This window comes from Bactrocera dorsalis, chromosome 1 (assembly GCF_023373825.1).
Source record: "Bactrocera dorsalis isolate Fly_Bdor chromosome 1, ASM2337382v1, whole genome shotgun sequence".
NCBI lineage: Eukaryota > Metazoa > Arthropoda > Insecta > Diptera > Tephritidae > Bactrocera > Bactrocera dorsalis.
In genome coordinates this window covers 89,252,659-89,276,370 of record NC_064303.1, presented here as the reverse complement: position 1 = coordinate 89,276,370, position 23,712 = coordinate 89,252,659, and the positions used below count along the sequence as shown (strand labels likewise).

General features: G+C 38.1%; 1 protein-coding gene across 2 annotated transcripts in view; it reads right to left on the bottom strand.

The window, feature by feature from the left end:
* LOC105233638 (rap1 GTPase-activating protein 1) overlaps positions 1-23,712 on the bottom strand; it is a 314,608-nt gene that overhangs the window by 202,948 nt on the left and 87,948 nt on the right. The gene's annotated exons all lie outside the window — the stretch shown is intronic.

The window sequence follows — 23,712 nt, the reverse complement described above, 5'->3', positions numbered from 1 at the left end:
ACTGTGTGTGTTGAGTGACTCCAACAGAATATATCAAAGTTCTTCATAGGTGTGAATTGAAGTTTACTCTCCACCACAGGTCACCTGAATTGTAAGCAATAGTTGTTACAATAATTCATTAATTCGAGCTTTCAAGGAGAAAATATCTCCCGTGTTAAAAACATTTTCATTTAGTTTTCGCCTTTCTTTTAGCCTAAAAGGCAAAAAGGCTCTTACGAGTTGTACAACTTTTGCTGATAGCTCTAAAATCCTCCAGCCCCAAATTACTTGAAAGAAGTAGACCGAAGAGTTAAGAATTTGAAAGTTTCATCTGAAAAAAAAGTTTCTACTTCAAATTGTGCATATTATAATAGCTACTCGCCAAAATTTCAGAAATTTATCTTGCGCAATTATCTGTTGACAGTCGTTTTTGTGAATCTATTTCGGTGATTTCCCCAAAATGGAAAAAATTGAATATCGAGCTGTAATTAAATTTTTATTTTTGAAAGGCAATACGCCTTCACAAATCAAAGATGAGTTGGACTCTGTGTATGGTGACTCTGCACCAGCCGAATTTAAACGTGGTCGCAGGAGCTTGGAAGATGATGAACGTCCTGGGCGTCCAAAAACTGTAACCACTAACGATAACATCGCTAAAGTTCATCAATTGGTACTAGACGACCGCCGGATTAAAGTTAGGGAAATAGCTGAGATTATGAAGATGTCAAAAGAAACTGTTTGTCACATATTAAACCAAGATTTGGGCATGAGAAAGCTGTTGGCTCAGTTTAGAGGCAATAAAACCCGTTTTTGGCGCCGATTGATAACTGTAGACGAAACTTGGATTCATCATTATACGCCCGAAACAAAGATCCAATCTAAACAGTGGATTGAAAAGGGGGAACCAGCCCCAAAAAAACCTAAAGCTGTGTATTCGGCTGGGAAAGTGATGGCGAGTGTTTTTTGGGACAGCCATGGAATTATTTTTATCGACTATCTTGAAAAAGGAAAAACTATAACAGGAGCATACTACGGTATCATTATTGGACAGGCTAAAGGAAGAAATTTCGAAAAATCGGTCACATTTGCAAAAAAAGAAAGTCTTGTTCCACCAAGCCAACGCACCATCTCACACCTCCACAGTCGCCATGGCGAAAATTCACGAATTGCGGTTCGAACTGCTTGACCATCCACATTATTCACCGGATCTAGCACCAAGCGACTTTTTTTTGTTTCCTCAACTTAAAACTGCGCTCGGCGGCCAGAGATTTTCGTCAAATGAGGAGGCAATCTCTTTCGTGAACTCGTATTTTGCAGACAAAGACGCCAAGTACTATTTGGAAAGGTTGCAGAGATGGGAGCATCGCTGGGAGAAGTGTGTGGAGTTACAAGGAGACTATGTAGAAAAATAAAAAAAAAAAAAATGTTGAAGAAGTCAGCCCTCGTATATATACGATGACGCATTGCTCCCCAAATATCTAGTTTAGAGCTAATTTGACAGAAGGCCTTCATTACATACATATATGAAGCCTCAATTGAAACTGACAGGTAGAGTGACTATTATAGACTAAGCTGATGGCACAGTGCTGGTATTGATGGGTAATTATATCAATCAAATCGAAAGGCTTAAGCCAAAGCGACAGTTGCTTATACAAGTAGATCCATATAAATTAATATATAATGCTTCTTACGCCAGAAATATTTTACATATACATACATATGTATGTAGGTATGAAGGATATGTCACATCATTTTCATGTTGGCAATAGTTCTTCAATAATTTCAGTTATTATCATCCTGATCGGACTGAAAGAGCAGCCTTTTCCACATTTTCGATAAAGAGTGCTATAACTAGAGACATTTTGATTAAAAATTTGTGTTTGGAGATACTATAGCTGAGCTATAACGAACTGAAAGATATGGGATATTTCTACCAAAGATTTATTGCTTCAGGGGTTGCGGGTAGTCAGCATTTATGGAAAATTGATTATTCATTTTTGTATTTTCTTAAACTATTAAAACAAATATGTTCTATAATTATAAAAAATAACAACAAAAACAAAAACAATATTTTTTTAGAAAATTCGTAAAAAATTGTTTTAGGAAATTAAATAAAAATAAAAAACTAAAAAAATGTATATTAAACAAAATTAAAAAAAAAAAATAAAAATAAACAAAAAACAAGAATTTTTTTTAAGAGAATTTAAAAAAATAATGAATAAAAAAAATTAAAAATATTAAATATTGAATAAACATTCGCAAAAATGTCAATTAAAGACAATAACAAAACAAAAAATTTCTTTCGAAGAAAATTAGAAAATAATTATATGTTTTTAAAACATAAAAAAACAACAAAAACAAGAAAATAATTTTGTAGAAAATTCGTTGAGTTTACAAATTTAAAAAAATAACTTAAAAAATTAGAAATTTATATTAAACAAAATTCGAAAGGACTCAAATAAAGGAAAACACAATAATTTCTTTTGAAGAGAGTTCGAAAAAAGTTTAAATAAAAAAATTAATTTAAATTTTTTTTTCGAAGAAACTTAAATTATCGGAAAATTTAAAAAACAACAACTAAAACTAAAAATTTATTCAAGCGCGATATTTATTTTTAACGAATGTGCAAAAAAAGTTAATTTAAAGACAGTAACAGAATAAAAAATTTATTTCAAAGAAATTTCGAGAATAATTAAAAAAACGACAAATATGTCGATATGTCGAGTAAATAAAAAAAGCAAAAGAAATTATCGAAAAATATAAAAAATACAACAATAAAAACTAAATACTTATTCTGAAGAAATTTAAAAACAACATTTTTCAGTTTGAAAGAACAAAAAATGAAATTATCAAATATAAAAAATCAACAATTAAAAATAAAAATATATTGAAGTAGATTCCAAAAAAAAATTAAAAATAACAATAACAATTTCTTATAAAGAAAATTAAAAAAAAAACTAATTATAAAAATTAAAAAAATAATTAATTAAGAAAATTTAAAAAATAATTATAAAAATAAAAAAAGATTAATTAAGAAAATTAAAAAAATAATTAATTAAGAAAATTTAAAAAATAATTAAGAAAATTAAAAAGAATTAATTAAGAAAATTTAAAAAAAAAATAATTAAGAAAAGTAAAAAAAACTATTTATAAAAATTAAAAAAATAATTAATTAAGAAAATTAAAAAAAAAAACTAATTATAAAAAATAAAAAATAATTAATTAAGAAAATTAAAAAAATTAATTAAGAAAATTAAAAAAAAAATAAATAAAGAAAGTAAAAAAAAAAAAATAATTAAAACACTGATTAAGTAAATTAAAAAAATATATTAAAAAACAAATTAACAAAAATTTATTTTGATATATTATTTATTTATTTATGGATGATATTCTTTTCGAGTTATTTAATCATTAGCAAAGGGTTCCCGGCGCTATGGCACGTTGGTGTAAAACTTCAAATTCGTTCGCTCAAACTGGTGACCACTGTGCTCCAAAACTATTGGGTGGGGATGTCAATGAAATTTATATAGCCTTTCGAAAACATGAAGCATGGCTTTATCCAAGGATGTGTTTTTAACAGCAAAAAATTAAATTATCGAAAAAAATAAAACACCAACAAAAAAATATGCAGGCTTACCAAAACATGAATGATTTTCCCTAAAAATCTGAAAAATATTTTGCCGTCATTTTGTTAATTAAAAAAATTATGGCACTAGACTATCTACTAATAAGACTATTTTTGTTTTGTCCGATTAATTTTATGAATCTCCCAGCATTAGAGATGGTCAGCCCAAGGAGCTTCGGATGCAAAAGAATTACTTTTGTATTATTTTTAAAATCATCAATTTTTATACACTGTACAGGGTATACTTAAGTTGCAGGCAACTAGATACTTGACATTAATATCTTAAAAGTTAACACGAAAGAAAAAAAGAATTTATAAAAACAAAAAATTAAAAACAAATCTATTTTCTTTGGCCGCAAGTCTTCCCTAGCCTAAAGCTGGCTACCACGCTACTTCCTTCAGCAACTTTGCTACTTTTTCCAAAAACAAACTCACTGCAAACTTCCAACACAAGTGTCTTCAGCTACACTTTACAGCTGCCGCTACTACTCCACTGATATACTGCTACGCCAGAGCAGCTCAAGTATTTATCACTTTTTTTCGTTTTTTTTTTTGCCACACATTCTGCTTTCTTACGGCATCATGCACTTGAATGCTTCGTTGATTTGCGAGCATTGTTCGGCTGTTAATTTGCGGTTGTTTATACATTTCTATCACCTCTTTAGCGGATCGTCGTCGTCGCGCTTTTTATTTGCGGCGGCAACAGCTTCTTGGCTTCGGCTTAACCTTTGCTAATTGTTTTCTTCTTATTTGCGCTTTGTTTGTCTACTTAACGTCAGTGCTGCGCGCTCGCCTTCTTCATGATATGCAAATTTATTTATTTATAACTGTTAACTGCTTTTATTGTTGTTGTGATTTTTTCTAGTTTACGTTGTTTACCGTTTGATTGGTGACCTTAACGTTACCCCTCCGCGCAGAAGGTCAGGGAGCACTGTGAGCTGTTAGGAGATACAACGAGATACAGCTCGTGTGATGAGATGATTGAGTAAAGAGTGTGAAAAAAGTGCGCGAGTAGAAAAAAGTGGTTCTGCGGCTTATATGAAACATTTTTTATTTAATTTTTATTTATTTTTCTGTTATTTAAATGTGTTACCGTTTCATAATTTTTTCGTAACACCTTCTCCACTTCAACCACCACTCGTCGGCAAAACTAGAAAAAATTCAAATTTTTCGTAATTTTTTCTCGCTGCACTTATGTTGCACGCTGTGATGTGTTGATTGTTGCACACGTGCTGCCGCCGATTTGAAACCGGCACCCATAGTTATGCACCGTTAGGGGTTGTATTGACACAGGTAAGTTGGCACCCCTAACTACTTTACACCCAAATGTTGCGCCCGAGAGCAGTTGGTAGTTTTTTTTTCGACGGAGTCGGTGTTCATACCGCAGTCGTCTACCGTCTTTCTAAGTTCTTTGCTTTCGGTGTTGTTGTTATTACAAATGCATAGCTAATTTTCGTCTGCACAAACAAATTTCGTATGCATTCGTGTTTGTATGGTTTTTGCCTGAAATTTCTGTTTTGATTTCAATTAAAGTTTTTATTTCTTTGAAACGGCATCCAATTATTTTATTATGTTGTTACTTTATTTACTTTCCGCACAGTCGCCTGTGTGTCTGCCTATTGAATTGCCTTCGCTTTGCATTCGCTCGAAAGTTGTGTGAATACTTTACTCCGTTACATAACTACATACATATATATTACACCATTGAGGCAGCTGTAAGTGCATTAACCTTCTATGCGCCACACACCCACTCCGCAGTGTTTGTTTGCAGGCGCCGAAAGCGGGCGTGGTGGCAGCGGCTTTTCCCCAACTTGTCACTTCTTATTTAACACAAGCAATCTATAATATCGTGTACACGCCACGACACTGTCAGCCGATGTCACGGTATATATATATATATGTACTTACACATACACTTGAATGTTACACTTGTGGTAGTAAGCACATCTTTGAATAGGCCTTTGCGCTAGGAAAGAAGCCTCACAGTGTGCCGATTTCGCGCAGAGGCTGTTAAACTTCAAATGGCAGTCGGCTTCATTTGGCGCTTTGTAAATAGTTGGAGAAGGCGGATTGGGAAACCCTCTCAATCTATTTAGAAATACTGGAAAATAAACCTCGTTGCTCTCATAAGACTTCAGTATTAGGTTAAGAGCCTACACTCAATATGCGATGGAAGAAGAAACGATTTCTGAAGTTATTATAAGAATACCCAAGAAATGTTATTCTAATATTAAAGTTTTGGAATATCTTTATAACAGTTCAATTCTCTTGTTGAATGCGCCAAATTACAGGAAGCGTACTACAGTATTTGCCGTTGCTTAAGCACAATCCGAAGAAGACTATGGAGAGTTTCGTGACCGTCGTCGAAATAAGGATCCATAGTTACACATCAGAGACTAAGAAATAGCCGAAAGAGTAAACTTTATCTGGCGGACCTGAAGAATAAACATGGATCCATCGGCATCCATCTAAATAGCCAAAATAGTAGACTTTACCCGATGGACCAGTTTCAAAGAAGAATGAATCCATAGGTGCACATCAGAGACTAAGGCATGGCCGAAACAGTAGATTTCACCCGGCGGATCTGTTCCAAAGAAGAAAAAATAACGATCCATGGGTACACATCGGAGACTAAGGAATGGAGCCTTATGAACGGCCAAAACAATAGACTTCACCCATTTCAAAGACCTGTTTCAAAGAAATCGAAAACAGACCTAACAGCCGGAGAGGAATGACCACCATTTTTTGAGACGCACAAGCTGTGATATCAACATTGACTATTTGGAGATGGGCCAAATGACCTGAGGGTTCTAACATGCCGAATTATTGCCTAAGGTTGGCTCATGGCGCCCAAAAAAAGTTCTATTTCAGCATTAAAGCACACTACATTATACTTTCGCCGTCGCCGTTGTCAGCTGTGGCGCATTAAGCTACGAACTGTCCCATCTTTTTGTCACCAAACTTGACTCGGTGGATTGTAGCTGGAATCAAATAAGGAGGCTGGCTGGGAAACGGAGATTTTCTTTACAGAACTAAAGAAGACGGTGCTCAAAGGGATTATAAATTGGCGTATCGAAGGTCAAGGGTCCAAAAAGTGTGGGTTTTCAAAAACCAAAAAGTTGTTAAAAAAAAAGCCAACAAAGACCCGTTTGAAGGTGAGATAAAGTGGGAAGGCGATAAAGGAAACCTCCCCAAGGTTGTGCGCTGGGTTTATATCCCGCCATGTGAAAAATACCCCAAATAAAAAGGAAACAATAGCCTCAGATGAGGAAATTGATTCCAGCTGCAGGACTTAGTAGAGAATATACAATATTCAATAATAGTCTAAAGCTATTGGCGTACGTCGATGATATTGATCATTGGACTCAACAACCGCACGCTAAGTTCAACTTTCTCCAGACTGGTTAGGGAAGCGAAGCATATGGGTCTGGTAGTGAACGAGGGCAAGACTAAATATCTCCTGTCATCAAACAAAGAGTTGTCGCTCTTGATTTCCACATCACTGTTGACAGTCATAACTTCGAAGTCGTAGGTAATTTCGTCTATCTTGAAACCAGCATTAACACCAACAACAATGTCAGCCTCCAAATCCAACGCAAAATAACAATTGTCAGCAAGTGCTACTTCGGACTGGGTAGGCAATTAAGAAGTAGAGTCCTCTCACGACGAACAAAGACCAAACTCTACAAGTCACTCATCATCTCCGTCCTGCTATATGATGCAGAGGCATGGACGATGACAACATTTGATGAGTCGGCGTTACGAGTTTTCGAAAGAAAGATTCTACGGAATATTTATGGTTCTTTGCATATTGGCAACGGCGAATACCACAGTCGATGGAAGGACGAGCTTTACGAAATATACGACGACATTGACACAGTTCAGCGAATTAAGACACAGGGACTACGCTGGCTGGGTCATGTCGTCCAAACAGATAAAGACAGTCCAGTTCTGACAGTATTCGACGCAATACTCGCCGGGAAAAGCCGAGGAAGACCTCCACTCCGTTGGAAAGACCAGGTGGAAGGACCTGGAATCTCCAATTGAAAGAACGACTGGCGCACTGTTGTAAACTCGGCTATAGCCGCACAAACGGTGTCTACGTGAATAAAGAAGAAGGAAGACTAGACTTCAAAAATTAGGTAAATTCTTTCGCGAGTCGGTCGTCTCTGAACAAATTTTCAAAAAGCTTTGCATAAAAGCTGAGTGTAAATCAATATCAAAATGATGAAACAATTTTGTTTTTATTTCGCTTGGAAACCAGTCACTGTAACGCCACACCAGAGAAGCACTCAGCATTGCAGACGTACGATTTCGTTGCCAGCTGCACCATTTGTAGGTATATTAGCACATAAAAGTTTATACACACACACAGAGCCACCAACCAAAAAAGAAAAAGTCATATATATTTGGATTTTACGCCATTTCCGCTTTATATTCATTCTCCAGTTGGCATTCATTGCTGCAATTTACCAGAACTCCGGCGGCTGGTTGCTTGCTCCACCGGCGTCTGGCAAAAAGTTTCAACAACAGCAACTGTAGCAGCAACATGTCCGAGCGACACGGAACCGACAAGCCCGACATGCCCGACAAGGCTGCTCGACTCATAACCGTTGCGGGTACTTGTACCGAGTATTTTACACACACACACACACACGTGGAGATGTATGTAAGCAAGCAATTACGACACAACACCTACTGCTACACCCTTGCACCCGGTGTAAGCAGCTAAAATATGACGACAACAACAACAGCATCGGCGTTGACGTAGGACCTTATCCTTGCTTCCGTTTGAGGAGCACTTGTACGTAGGCGAAACAGGGAGAGTGAAACACATAATTAACGAATTGCACTTGCTCGGCGGTGGCGGTGGCGGTGGCAGGCAGCCAACAGTTGGCCGCGAAGGATTATAGCGCCACATTTGTGCGGCTGTGTGACTGAAAAGCGGCACTTAAGTTGTATTTTATGTGAATTTATTTATTTTTTTTGTTTGTAATGAAAGCCTGAAAATCTGCGCTTCGCTTTAAATTGCTGCAGCTACCGTTAGGCGCGCGGCTTTTAAATATTTCATAATTCTCGCTCAACCTGCATTTCTAACTTTCGCGGCAACACTTACTCACACTTTCTAGTAGTCGAGTGCCGGCTCACACCACACCCGTGATACTCAGCGTTTTCTCACTCTCTTTATCTGTGTTCCCTCTGTAAGGCCCAAAACCTTTATTGTTATTATTTTCGCTTCTTCTTTTCAGTTGCTATTGCTATTGTGTGCTTTTCAACTCCGTTTTACTGGAAAATTGTTGGCACACCATTTTAGAGAATTCATTATTATACACTTCACATTTTCAAGGGGACGCCACCACCATGCTGCCAGGCCTGAAAGTATGCTTTATATTCATATTACGCACACACACACTCGAAGCTTTACTTTCCCGGCATTGTTGCTCGAGGCACTTTGTAGTGGGCAAGTGCAACCAGTATACTTGTATATGTGCGCAATCGTGCCACATCCGATGGCATTGTCCTTTTTCGTAAAATTCATGCCACAAGGCTGCTGTCAGCCCGGCGACATCAGAACTCCGAGAGACAATTTCGTCGCTGCCATGCCGTCGTCGCCTCCCAGCACAAGTCAGCCAGATCAGGCCTGCGAGTGTTATCATAGTGTACGTACGTATGTATGTGGCGGGCGGGCAGCGGTGTCTATAGTACAAATTGTTGTTTCAAGTATGAATTACTTTAATGGGCATGAAATGCATAGTTTATCTATGTAAATCTGAAGAGCAATAGCTCGCCTTGATTGCATTAAAAGCATTTCGAATATTGAATAGCTTGCATGGTTACTAGAAATAATAAATTCAAGTGCTTAGCAATTAATCAGAAATCATTGTCGGGCGACGCGCCACAAACAACAATGTGGCACGCAGACAATATCCTCTTTCATAAGAGGGCGGTCCGATAATGGCGTAGTCTCGCCACTTTATAGCACCACTATTGAAGGAGACACTGAATTTCTCTTTTCTTTCGTTCAAAACATGCTCGTAGATGATTACTGTCGAAACTTCAGCTGAATCGGACGCGAGTGGAAGCGGTCGTCTCCGCGAATTTGTGAAAAACGGAAAAGTGTAATATCACTCGAGAAACAGCGATCATAGAAAATACCGTGAAAATAAGTCTACAATCTCATATATTCAAACCGCCAATTATAGATCCGTGAGATAGCTAAGACGGTAAGGATTCCAAAAAACCACATGGGTCATGTCTTCTTCTACTTTACCAAGTGTACCTACATCCTTCTCTACCTGATATCTTTAAAATCGTAAATATTCAAAGCTGGAGTGTTATCTTTCTTCTGGACAATATGATTTAGTCAGCACAGCCGCTGTCCCTTAATCCGATGAACTATGCCAAAGTCGCTGTATATCTCGTCTAGTTCATTGATCCATCGACTGCGGTACTCGCTGTTGCTAATGCCCAAAAAGACTATAAACCTTCGGCAAAACCCTTCTCTAGAATCCTCCTAAGGCCAACTCATCAGATAATGCTATTTTCCATGTCTCCTCACCATATAACAGAACAGGAACGATGAGGAACTTGTAGAGTTTGGTCCTTGTTCGTAGGAGAGGAGGAAACATAGATCAGATTCAGCCGGAAAATACAATATCGGTCGATGAATCAAACTCTGTTCTTGAAAGTAAAATTGCAAAGTAAAAGAAAAATCCATCCAGGTATAGCGAGAATCTTTTGTCTCGACGGCGACCATTTGAAATCGGCTTAACAACTTTCAACATGGTAACTCGTCCATTGGATAAGGTGACATAACTCTACGATCTCATATTCTGAGACCGCCGGTTATAGTTAATAAGTAGGACATAGCTTAAACGACATTCATTTCAACCGCGTAGTTCACTCGTTCCGTATCGTTCCTGCAGAGTGTAACCGAAATCCGAAAGAGTTTGTGTGTTGTTTTGAGACCGTCGACGAAGCATAGATATACTGGTACACACCAGACACTAAGCAATAGTGGAAACTGTGGACTTCATCGGTAAACCTACTATGAAAAAGGCGATACTGTGCCACTGGTCGGAAAAGCAAAGGCTCCCTTTTCAGCGATTTCTAGAGCCTTCCAGCAGTATGTAACCATGTCGTTTTCCCTCGACGAAGCATAGATTCACAGAGACCAAGGAAAGTGTAGACTTCATCAGCAAACCTACTCCGAAAAAACGGAAAGTCTGTCCAATCGGTCGGTAAGGCAAGGGCCATTTCTTTTCTGCGATAAACAAGGTTTATCTACATCGACAACTTGGAGAGGGACAAACTGGTCATAGGGCTCTACGTATTATGCCAAAATATTGAGCTTATTGGACGCCGAAATACCAAATTGATCCAATTTAGCGAAAAAAGTATGCTATCATCATGACAGCCTTCCGACTCACAACTAAAACTGACCACATAAATGATCATATATCGAAATATGGAGCTGGTTGGATGCGGAATTGCCAAATTTTCCCCATTTGGTGAACCAGAAGTAAGTTTCTCTTATGACATCGCACGGTGTCACAACTCAAACTGCCCATCGGACTCTATTAAGCGGAAATATTGAGATGATTGGACGACGAATTGTTAATACGTATGATTCTATCATGATCATGTATCGGCTCACAACTCTGCCGAAGCTTCGAATGTCTGCATCCAACATATGAGAGTCATTTACCTTTCAGACCGTTCAAAGATTAAGAAAAATCATGTCTGATTTGCCAAAACTTTAGCTTTACTTTTTGCAGTCGAAATAATTATTGGACAACCCTCATGTTTAATCTATAGCTACCAAATATTAATGCATGAGTATGTGTGTGCTTAAACATTGCATAATTATAAAACACTAGATAAACCAACACGCTATCGAGACATCCCTAGACGTACATAGTATGTCTGCCAGATTTTCTACATTTTATTGTCTTCCACACGAAACCAACCGCTACCCCCGGCTCAGTTGCGTCTGTCCGCAGCTACATAGACGAGTGGCTGTCAACGAGCCAGCCGGCATAACCGGTTGCCTAGCAGACTTTCACTGTCTGTTCTGCATATTGAATTTCATCTAGGCGCATTCTTCTTCCTCTATGTGTTCTTCAATTCTCAATGCAGCACGAAAAGCTTGCACGCCTCACTGACTGTTGCGTCGACGTTCTGTCTAACTGTTTGGGTGTTCCTAGTGGTGGGCTAACATACATCCTTGTCTGTTGGTATTCTGCTTCTTCTTCTCTGTCTATCCGGATGTGCCGCTGCAAGTGCATGTGTGTATGTATGTATGTTCATCTGCACTTCTATCTAACTATACTTATGGCCTTTCTATCCATCACTGTGATTGCTGTGACTCTTTGGCACTCTCACACTCACTCTCCGTGCCCCGCTCGCAGCCCGTAACGAATGATTCTGAGTCACACGTCGGTGTGTGCAGCCGCAATGAATGTGTCAATATGCAAATTGCCTACTCGTCATTCTTTTCCCTTTCCGTTTAGCAATTTTGCGCTTCAGAAATGCTCAAACACTTACTTATAAATGCACATAGTATATTCTCATCTGTATTACATATGCAGCAGGAATGATTATACGCGATTCTTTGGCTGGCAGTATAAATACTTTCGAATATGAATTTAATGCATGCTTTAAGAGCAGGTTCTGAAAATGTCACTGAGTTGAGATTAAAATATTTATTATTTTCGTTTTATTTTTTCTACTTAACATGTTACTTCCCTCTAAATGTCTAATTGATTTTATTTATTTTAAAAAATTTTTTGGAAATCCCCTATTTTGACCCCAACCATCTCTTTTTTCTTGTGAGTGCGGAACAGTCCAGAACTATAGGGTCTGATGTCTCTGCACTTTCGTCATAGAAACATCACAGACCCGTGGAGCAGTAGCCTAATCTATGTATATGACACTGCAACCACACAAGCTGTCTTTATTTGTTTATGAGAAGAGCGACTAGTTTCTGGAATCGATTATATCGAAATCTCCCAGAAACAGCAACGTCTGTCGAAGCGGCCAAGTGACGTTTTCTACTCATCTTTTCCTTTTTTCGTAACTTCTCTCGTAAAGTGTGGAAGTCCACAGCGAAGAACGGTTCCGACCCTATTGGACTGGTTGCTGCAGCTTCTTTCGCCTTATTTTCAAAATTTCAGACCGATATAACATAACTAAATCGAATCAACTCGTCGCGCTGAGCAATCATAAACTCGTACCAAAAGATCTAAATATTTTGCAAAAACGACGTCGAGTAGATGTCACAAAAGAAAAGCTTGGCAGCGTAGTCGACGACTCTAACTTCATCAAACGCATCATTACTAGTGACGAGGTGAGGGTTTATGAATATGAAGTCGAAACTGTCCAACAATCAAGGGAATAGCCCTCCAGAGATGAGCCGAAACGGAAATTACCAAAACTCGCTGAATGCATGGAAGGCCATCATAGTCGAGGCTCATAAAAAGTGTATGAAAAATTAGATTAAGCCTTGGCGTTCTCATATTGAATCAGGAGCCTATTTTTGAGACGATAATAAAGATTTTATTTAGCCAGTCCGGGTCAAATTTGATCAACAGGTATTCCACATCGCGTTTATAGAACTTTGATTATATGAAACCTTTGTGCGAAGTAGATGCCGCGAAAGTTTATTTTCGACCGAAAAGAAAGGGGATGGAACGATGAGAAAAGTTCTAAGAAGATCCGACGACTTGGAGCCAAGTTTTGTTCAGCGATGAGGCCCATTTCTGGCACAATGGGATGTAAGCAAGCAAAATTGCCGCATTTGGGACGAAGAGCATATGTTCTTTCAACTTTGATTATAGGAAATCTTTGTGCAAAGTGGATGTCGCGAAAGTTCATTTTCGACCCAAAAGAAAGAGGGATAGAACGATGAGAAAAGTTCTAAGAAGATCCGACGACTTGGAGCCAAGTTTTGTTCAGCGATGAGGCCCACTTTAGGCACAATGGGATGTAAGCAAGCAAAATTGCCGCATTTGGGACGAAGAGCATTCTGAAGAGATTCGACAGCTGCCATTTCCTCCAGAAATCAAGGAATCATCTCATCGGATCCGTTTCTTCAAAAATGATGACGGTGAGAACGTAACTGTCAATGGCGATCGTTATCGCAACAAGATAACCAACTATTTGATGCCTGAAATTGAAGATCGTGATCTCGGCGACATTTGGTTTCAACAAAACTACATCACTTCTTACAAATCGCATCAATCAATGGATTTATTGAGAGAACACTTCGGTAAGCAGATAATTTCACCTTTTCGGCCGGTGGCCAATCACCTAGACCGTGTGATATCACACCGTTAGACTATTTCCTGTGGGAACATATAAAACCTAAAGTCTATGCGTACAATCCCGCTTCGATTCAGGCCTTGGAACAAACCATCAAGCTTGAAATGCTCGAACGAATCATCGAAAGTCGGACTCCACGGTTGGACGAACTGAAACGTAGGCGCGGCCAATATTTGAAAGAGATAATCTTCAAAAATAAATATCAAAGAATATTCTTCCAAATAATAACAAACATTCCCCATTAAATTTGAGGTTTCTGTAATATGAAAAAGGTAGGGAACATCGAAATGAATTACCGTTTATTTTGGCTATATTTTCTCAAGCCGATTGTAAGTTTTATGTTTTTATTGTAACCTTTTCTCGACTTTCCGTCAACGAAAATTAAAACAATCACAGATTGTCAACAGCTGAACGAATCGAATTTGCGTGCTGAAAAAATCCAATTCGCTTGAGTTTGACATTTTCAATTCGCAAAACTCCAACCTTCAGTCTGAGTTTGACATTTGGCCGCAATTCAATGTCGCTTCAAACTAAATTAATTTCAATCAAGTACATATCGTCACCTGAAATGCAAATTAACGTAACAACATTTGCGAAAATTTACAGTGGCGTGAATAAAACGCGTAATAAAAATGGAACAAGAGTGCAAAAAAATTTTAATATTGGTTAATACTGGTTTATATCTGAGCGCAGAACCTGAAAATGTTGAACATATGTAATATTATGTAAGTAATTTGAAGTAAAGAAGCCTAATCAACAAGACACTCAATTTCGAATTTTTTGATGATACGTTATTTTGCATTTCAGGTGACGATATATACATATGTATCTATGTATATATGTACATACATATGTACTTCATATGCATAAACAGACCTGCGTATGAACATCCAAATTTTACGAAAAATTCCGGCAAATTTTTCGAAAATTATTCGCAAAGTCCAATTAAGCTGCAAATGAACTGGTCGATAACCACAAAAATCTGCTTCGCCCGTTAGATGCAAAAGCAATAACAACAATCGACATTGCCGCTGTCATGTTGACAGATGAGCAAAATAACGCCAAAAAAAGTCGCGCCTGCTGCTTGCAATTTAATAAAACAATCAAATTGCTGTCGGCAAAAAGTGTTGTTCGCAAGCTCTTCAACGGTCCCATTAAACGGCCAACAACAAATAAATAAATAAAGAAGTAAACCAATTTGAAGCTCAACCATTTAACGCATGTTTTTTCCTCGTGACAAGTCTGCTTTTTACGACTTATGTACCTATGTATGTTTGTCGGTATGTAAGCATGTCTGTCTACATGTAGTGCTTGCAGAAGACAAATGTGAAATCAATTTCAGTTCGTCCGCAAAATAATTTGTGGGCGTATGGTCCGTTGAACAAAATCAACGCATGGCGGCGCTCCAGATGTACACAACTTATGTACGAGTATATGGAATCAATGAAATTATAGGCAGTTGAAACTTTGTGATAAATTAAGTATAATATACTTAATAATGTGGGAAAAGAGTAGTAAGACTTTTTAATTTAAATTTCGCGCGAGAACCCATTCATCGAAGTATTTTTTTCTAGGTTGGTATGACTGTCAGTGACATCTGTGTCAAATGTCACATCAAAATAATCATTAATGTTTAGAATACGCTTGTCTTTCTGAAGTACATGAAGTGCATTCGGTGATTTTTACGATGAGTGAAATTATTCAACAAAGAAGTTCCATGAAATTTTGTGTGCGGAGTCAAATTTCTGATACCGAAACGTTCAGAAAGTTGTAAAAGGCCTTCGGTGATAATTGTCTGTCGCGAGCAAGTGTTTTTGATTGATACAAATTATTCTAAAAGGGTCGAGAACGCGTTGATGACGAACCATCTCTAGGACGGCCATCAACATCAACTGATAATCAACGCGTCAATAAAATAAAGAAATTGGTGCTTGAGAATCGACGACTGACAGTCGGAGATCTTACTGGCATGGTTGGAATATCGGAAGGAAGGAGAAAAACAGTTATCATGAAACGTATTATTAACTGGCGACGAGTCTTGGATCTGTGGTTACGACCCAGAAACAGACGAGCAAACGGGCGAACCGTCAACAAGGAGTTCTACCTGTATTTGAGTGTTATGAGCCATTCTGTCTTTGAAATTGCTTAGGTTTACTGACTTTATCGATTTCAACCAAATTCCCTGACATTCCTGAAAAAACCAACCCCATCTTCCTATATAACACAATTTGAAATTCCTTTTCATTGATTCACTTCCCTATATACACATCAACAACCATTCAATGTAATCGGGTAAACCTTTGCATAAAGAGAACTCTCAAGAACCTAGACCCCAAATAGGTGAAATCCAATTCAAGGAGAATGTTTTTTTGATAACAGTCTACTCTTGTGTGAAAAATGAGTTGAATCGGATCAATGTTTCCCTTAGACTACAAATACTTAATATAATATAAAGTCTTATTAAGATTTGAACGTCCAGTTATTTTTATCACAATATAATTTTATGCCACAGATGCACCTCGTTCTGGAAGGTCCAAATATCGATGTAATAATAAAAATCGTTGAGTACGACGCTCATGTAGCCGCTATTTCGATTGGCTATAGGCAAAACATTGCACAATAAAATACTAATCTCGATATACGGGTGCCACATGAGATGGCGCTAATATACCTCTTGGACCGAATTTTCATCTGGGAATCGCTAATTAATCAACGAAATGGATCTATTTCTGAAGCGGATGTTTACTAATTGCGTAAAATGCGCCACTTACGATGCCGGCAAGTAAAAACTGTCAAGGGCTGTCGGTCAAGCCAGACTTGGTAGCACCTGATCTGTTATGCCACTTCTTTGGTCGGAAATCACGTACTACGAGCTGTTCCACTAAGTCAAGCCGTATCTATAACTTCAGATATTGTACCGTCTGAAGGAAGCAATCGCCCACAAACGCTCAGATTTAACCAATGGGGGATGAATTGTGTTCTATCAGGACAACGACAAGACAAAGACATCGATAGCAACTGGCTGGCAGGCTCCGAGTGCTTCATTGGAAGCTTCCTGTTTATGACGAATGATTTTTCTAGTAAAAAATTCGCTTAGAGCGAAAAATCATAGTTTTGATGTTTCTTCTCATGATAATCTCTTGAAATTAATCGGGTTTGGCACAAGAGAAAGTAGGATAACTCTACATCTCTTATGGATCGACTTAATACAATAGGTTAATGTTTTCGGTATGAAGTTAAACTGGTGCCAAAAAACCTGAATCTTTTCCTTGTAATTAATCATTAAAATCTGAGGTTTTTTCAAGAACTCTTTTTACAGTTCCTCAGGACACTTAGTATAGCCTTCCCTAATATGTGATCAGAAATTGGGAAAGTTTTGGTCAATTGCTTTCCGTGCCATTGGAAATTAATTGGACCCAATACATGAAACAAAACCAAATCATCTAAGAAGCTGTTATACAAGCATAAAATTAAGTATACTTTTCGCATATATACATATGTATACATCAATGTAGATTTACCATATAACGGGTGATTCACAGGGAAGTACCTTTTTCAATAGTCTTTTCTTGACAGATCACGCGTGAGTCGTGTCAGGCTGTTATGTTTCACATTCTGTAAAGGATGTGTTTTGCGCGCTTCACTTAACTTATGGGCAACATAATCGCCCTACTGAACGTACTGTTCGCAACATTATCACCCGTCTTGAGACACAGCATTCATTATTGGATAATATATGACCGAATAGACCACATCCAGCACGCAGTGATCAAAATATTGTAGCCGTAGCTGAGAGTGTACACGAAGACCGTGGAGGGCCTATTCGGAGTCGTTTGCAGGAATTCGGACCGATGTATAGAAAGACTTGGTGCATTCTAGGTCGAGATCTTTAATTTAAAACGTACAAAATACAGCTTGTGCAAAAACTGAAACCGCTCGACCTTCCCAACCGATATCGTTTCGATCTATGAACTCTTGAAAAGTTTCCAGAAGATCCGACGTTTTCGAGTCAAAATTTATTCAGCTTTGAGGACCATTTCTGACTCAATGGGTACGTAAAGAAGAAAAATTTTTACATTTGTTACGAAGAGCAACCTGAAGAAATTTAAGAGCTGCCATTTATTCAGCAAACCAATGGTTTGATGTGGTTTTTCTTCAAAAATAATGCCGGTGAGAATGTAACCATCAATGGCGACAGTTATCACGCCATGATAACCGATTATTTTATGTCCGAAATTGAAGCTCGTAATCTCGATTTCATTTGGTTTCATCGAGGCGGCGCCACTTCCCACACAACGCTTCAATCAATAGATTTATTCAGAGAACACTTCAGTGTGCAGATAGTTTTAGTGATATCACACCGTTAGTCTTTTTTTTTGAGGATATGTAAAGTCTAAAGTCTATGCGGACAATTCCGATTCGATTCAGACCTTGGAGTCAAACATCACGCTTGTCAGTCGCCAGTTAACAATCGAAAAGATCACACAAGTCATCGAAAATCGGGCTAAACGGACCACATTTGAAAGAGCTAATCTTCACAAAATAAATGCCAAAGAATGTTCTCTTTAATGATAATAAACATTTCCCATTAAATTTGAAGTGTCTGTGTTATTTCTTTAAAAAAGTAGAGAACCTCAAAACGGATCACCCTTTACGTATTTACTTATTTCAACCTTAATAATCTGTCAGCAGGTCACAAAAACACCATAAATTAAGTAAACAATGTAAACATAAGAAGTAAGTTCTATGAAAAAGAAACTTCCAGAGTCGTATTCTCATTCGCATATCATTAAGCAAATGTTGGTTGTTGACCACAACAAAAACAATTGACGTTGGTCACTTGAGCTGCCACTCAAAATAATGGCAAGCGGCATAACCTTTCGCCAACTCAGATGGAAAAAGCCAAACTGAAAACATGGAAACCAAATGAACTCTGCTATTGCATAACAACGGCAGGACACCTGAGTTACCACAAGCATCCTTACACACCCACATACAAACAGACGCGTATAAGTTCTTCCTATTTACTTTGTGGCAAGTAATTTTCGCTATTATTGCATTACATTAAAGTTGACACAATGATAAATGAATGCAATGCTTTCAGCAACTCTCCGGACACAAGAAAGGCCCACTAAGGAGGCCAAAGTGCGTACGAACGAAATAAATTGAAGTTTAATTAAATTGAGCCGGACAGAACGGTTGTGACCACAGCCGCCAAACTTACACACATACAGCTTTTAAGATCGCAGGCGTTTAACTAGAAGAGATAAAATGAGAAAAAATGTGTCATGTCCGTAAGGAGAGAGCAAAATGTGGCAAAACGTCAAGTGAACACAACAAAAACATGTGCTGAAGAAAGCGCCAATGGGTTGAATAGGCGTAAACGAAACAAGCAAAATGCTCAAGTGTGGGAGCCTTCGGTTCGACGGTGAGCGCGTATAAACGATGTGTGGGTTAGAAGGCTTTTCAGCTTATGCGCGCAGGTGCGACAAACCCAAACAAGTGGATTGAAAGTGTTGACACGTGCACTCTTCAACGGAGCGAACAGCCAAGACGAAGAGTAATCGAAACAAAAACTTTGCTGAAAAATTGTGTTAAAGTTGGCGGAGTGAGAAAAAATAAAAATAATGAACCTTAATTGATTGAAAGGATGTATAGTACAGTAATCTACAGCACACAAATGAGAAAGGCTTGTGAAAAGAGTGAGAAATAATGTGAAAGATTGATTACATTTTGTTTTTGTAAAAAATAATAACTCATAAGTAAATATTAAAATCATTCTTCAGCTGAGTCCGAGAAATTTAAGTGCAGTTAATTGGATGTTTTCTGGTATAATATATTAAACATTAACCTATAAACAGAAAAATAATTAAATATCGCTTAAGAATAGCAACAAGTTTCGATATAATTAGACAGAGATTTTATGGGATAGTACTGCCTTAACCACAACAATATTTTTTTTTGGGGGGAATATCGCATATGAATCGTCCATATACGAAGATCACGTATTCTTCCCGTTGCCACGACAACCGGGCCAACGTAACTGCGACCCGGTTTTTTATCCGGTCAAGGACGGTCCACTTGGCAGAATTCAGCAACACGTTTTCTTCGCGTTAAATTCTTCACCTAAAAAGTTCCCTTCTTAATATATGTCTTATCATTTCAAACTCGGTCATCCCCAATATATTTAGAATCTAGACATATCGTATGGAATTTGAGAAATGGAAGATTCCATCATCCCTAGAAAGTAGGGTTAATCCAAAAATCGATTAATCTCACTTGGACTGATATTTGTCCATTGCGTTACTCAAAAACTCCTTAAAATACATCATCTCATAGGTCGACGAACTGTTTTGAGGCCACCACAAATTTATTATGAGAGCAAAAGTTACAACACCTACTCGGCCCCAGAGGCAGCCAGACTGCGGAAGGCTTTGTCTAGAAAAAAGACGGACACTGCATTATATATTAAAAGATATGATGTGACCTATACGATCAGCGTAGAGAATGAACAATGGCACTTTTGCTTGCGCACTTCCCGGAGACGGTTCGGAATGACCAAATTAGCAAATCGCTCGGATTGAACAACTGTAATGAAAAAATTACAAATAAAAAATAAAATTGTGGAAGGGTATGGCAAAGAGAAGATAGTTTCGTCTCAACAAATGAAGGCCTTAGGGAAGACACGGCGTTAGAAAGAAGGTAAACTTCACAGAGAAATTTAAAGTTACTTATCCGCAGTAAGGCGGAGTGGAGTGATTCCACACTTGACCTACTACTGAGGGGCAGCACTATTCAGTGGCACACTGACGACTCGAAAACATCAGATGACATTGGAGCAGGCGAGTCCGCATACCGAGCTATCCATATCAATGCGATGTTTTCCGAGCATCTTTCAAGCAAAGGTCTTTGCTTTAAGCCAATGTGCAGAAATCAATCCCCAACGCAACTATCGCAACCATGGTATCGCTGTACCTAGCAATAGTCAATCGGCGCTAAAAGCGATCTCAGCTTATGAAGTCAAAACGCTATTAGTGGAGGAGTGTAACTATGTGCACATGATCTGGATGCCGGGGTATAAAGAAATAGCCGGAAATGAGCTGGCCGACGAACTAGCCCGCTCTGCGATGGCTTCCAGGATGATGGAACAGAACCATTCATTGCGTTAGGTCCCGCATCATAAAGGAGTTGTTTCGCACGGAAAGTGTGGAGAGAACGACACTGGCATCAGACAACAGGAATGCGACACGGTAAGTTGCTATTGGCAGGTTACAACTTAGCGAAGTTTAGAGACATGATCAACCTCCCCCGAAACAAATGCCGTCTGCTTATCGCGCTCTATACTATGCAGTGCAGGCTAAAGAAACACTTGTCCAACATGGGTATAGCCTCTTATTCAAACTGCCAGCTTTGCGACATGGAACCGGAAACTCCAGAACACCTGATTCTAGATTGCCCAGCAATTTGTAGAAACATGCTTAAGGCCCTTGGATCCATTTATATGGACAGGGGTCACATCATTTCCATCGCGCCCAGCAAGCAATGCTGGACCTTTGTGACCACATGTGATATAGGGAAGGACACAATAGACCATAGGTGGCAGTGCAAAACTTCAATTCTTTTCTATCTATTTACCAGACAGAAATAAAATTTTATACAAATGTTCTATGTTTTATGGGATAGATTCCGGTAAACACAAAATTTAAGCAATTCTTTAAAGATACGAGTATACCGATATATGTATGCCTCAAAAGTACTCAACTGGACATCGTTAGAACCAGCATAGGGTTCAAATAAGAATATATACATACCTTTTAAGGGGATATATTGAACGACTGTGTCAAGTTCAAGGCTCGCAAAGAAATTACTATTTGATATTTACTAAAAGAGAAAAGGAGAAACTAAACAATTTACACTTTAGTTACTCATCGAAATGGTATCGACTATTGGCTAAGTAATCGTAAAGAATTCAAAACTGCAGTAAAGTTAAGAATGCCATTAAATTTTATATAAAAATTTAACGACCAAAATACTACGCGCGCAGCATCGTCAACACCTGAGCGGTAAAAATGGCACATGCGGATGTTTAATATACAGTAAGACACAGTTTAGAAATACAAAATATTTAACTATCATCAAAAAAAACTTGGCTCAATATTTGAAAAAAGCATACATAGTTCTCATCCAGCTAACCAAAATCTTTATACACCGAGTCGATAAGCGAATTATTTTCGAGACGTTTTTCAATATAACATTTCAAAAACGAAATTTCTTACAAACAAAATTTCGAAAGTTTCGATAGTTTTTGAGTACGAATAAAGTTATTTAGACAAGTTATCTAATTAAGTATTCTCAGATGCAGAAAAACAGCAAACAAAAACCAATATTGAGATTGGGAGTATTAAAAATCTTCTTTTGTAAGGACGGCAATGAAATATTGGTTTCAAAATTCGTATAGTTCTCAATTCAACTCCCAGTTCAATTTTAACTATTTCACCTGCACACTGAAGAACACTGTAAACAAATAAGTCAGTAAATATGCTTATAGAAAGCATGTATAAACAACGCTGGTGGCAATCTCCAGCGCGTCGGTGTTATATTGACATCAAGTAGTAAACGTTGCGCTTCATGCAAATACATACATACATACATACTGGCTTATGTACACATATTTACATATGTTCTTATGTATGTAGTTGGTACTTACGGAACATTAGGAGGAAGCAGAAAACGAGACAATATGGCAATAAACACGTTGTAACACAACAAGACTTGGCGCTCGGTGCGAAAATTGATTTTGAAATGGCAATAAATTAAAAAAATAATTGGAAAAAGGTGTGAAACTGATATGAGGCGACACTTAAGTTGGCAGAAGATGTGGTTGGGGAACGAATAGGACAACATTTTTTAAATATACGTACTGTGTACGTACATAGATGGATAGAGACACTGCAAACTCCCGGTTATGCGACATGGAACAGGAAACCCAGATTAACAGCAATTTGCAGATGCAGGCTAAAGCCCTACGTTCCATCTACGTGGAGAGGGATCCCATCACCTTAGTCACGCCCGGCAGGCTCCTGGAATTGTTCAGGATGCTGGACCTTAGTGACCATATGTGTGTGAGGGGAGGGCACAATAGACTGTAGGTCGGAGTGGAAAACCTCAATGTTTACTATCTAAGGATGTTCACAGTTGGAGCAGGATAAAGTGAGATTTAATTTGTACATAGTTGTATTTTTCTACCAGCTCCCTAAAGGAATTGAGCAACAATCAACCAACAACAGAGTGGTAATACTAGCTTTGAGCTCGCTAACTGTGTGCTCAAAGCTTGTCAAGGAGTGTCTATCTTCACTAAAAAAAGCATAAAAGTACTTACTTCATCATCAGGGTGCCTGGTTATAGCGAAATCACTGGCAATTGCAAAGCCAGAGAGGACATCCTTACCACGCTCTCATCGGAATGGGTCTGAGTTGGAGCTAGATTGAAGCTGTGAGATCCTTCTGGCCTAGAGTAGAATGCAGGAGATCTACTGAGCAAAGTTCATTTTGTCGCAAACGTAGGAGCTCTAACTGGACACTGTTCGATAGGCTAAGGATATTGGCGGACACTAGTTGCCTTAAAGAGGGTGTTGTATGGAAGAGGTTGAGATGAAAACAACTCTGTCCAGGCTTTGCACGACTGAGACTAACACCAGAAGACATTTGTGATAGTCTAAAAGCGCTTTGTCGATTTGTAAAGGTCTTATGATGCAATATACTTATATGCGTTGATAGGAATCGCAA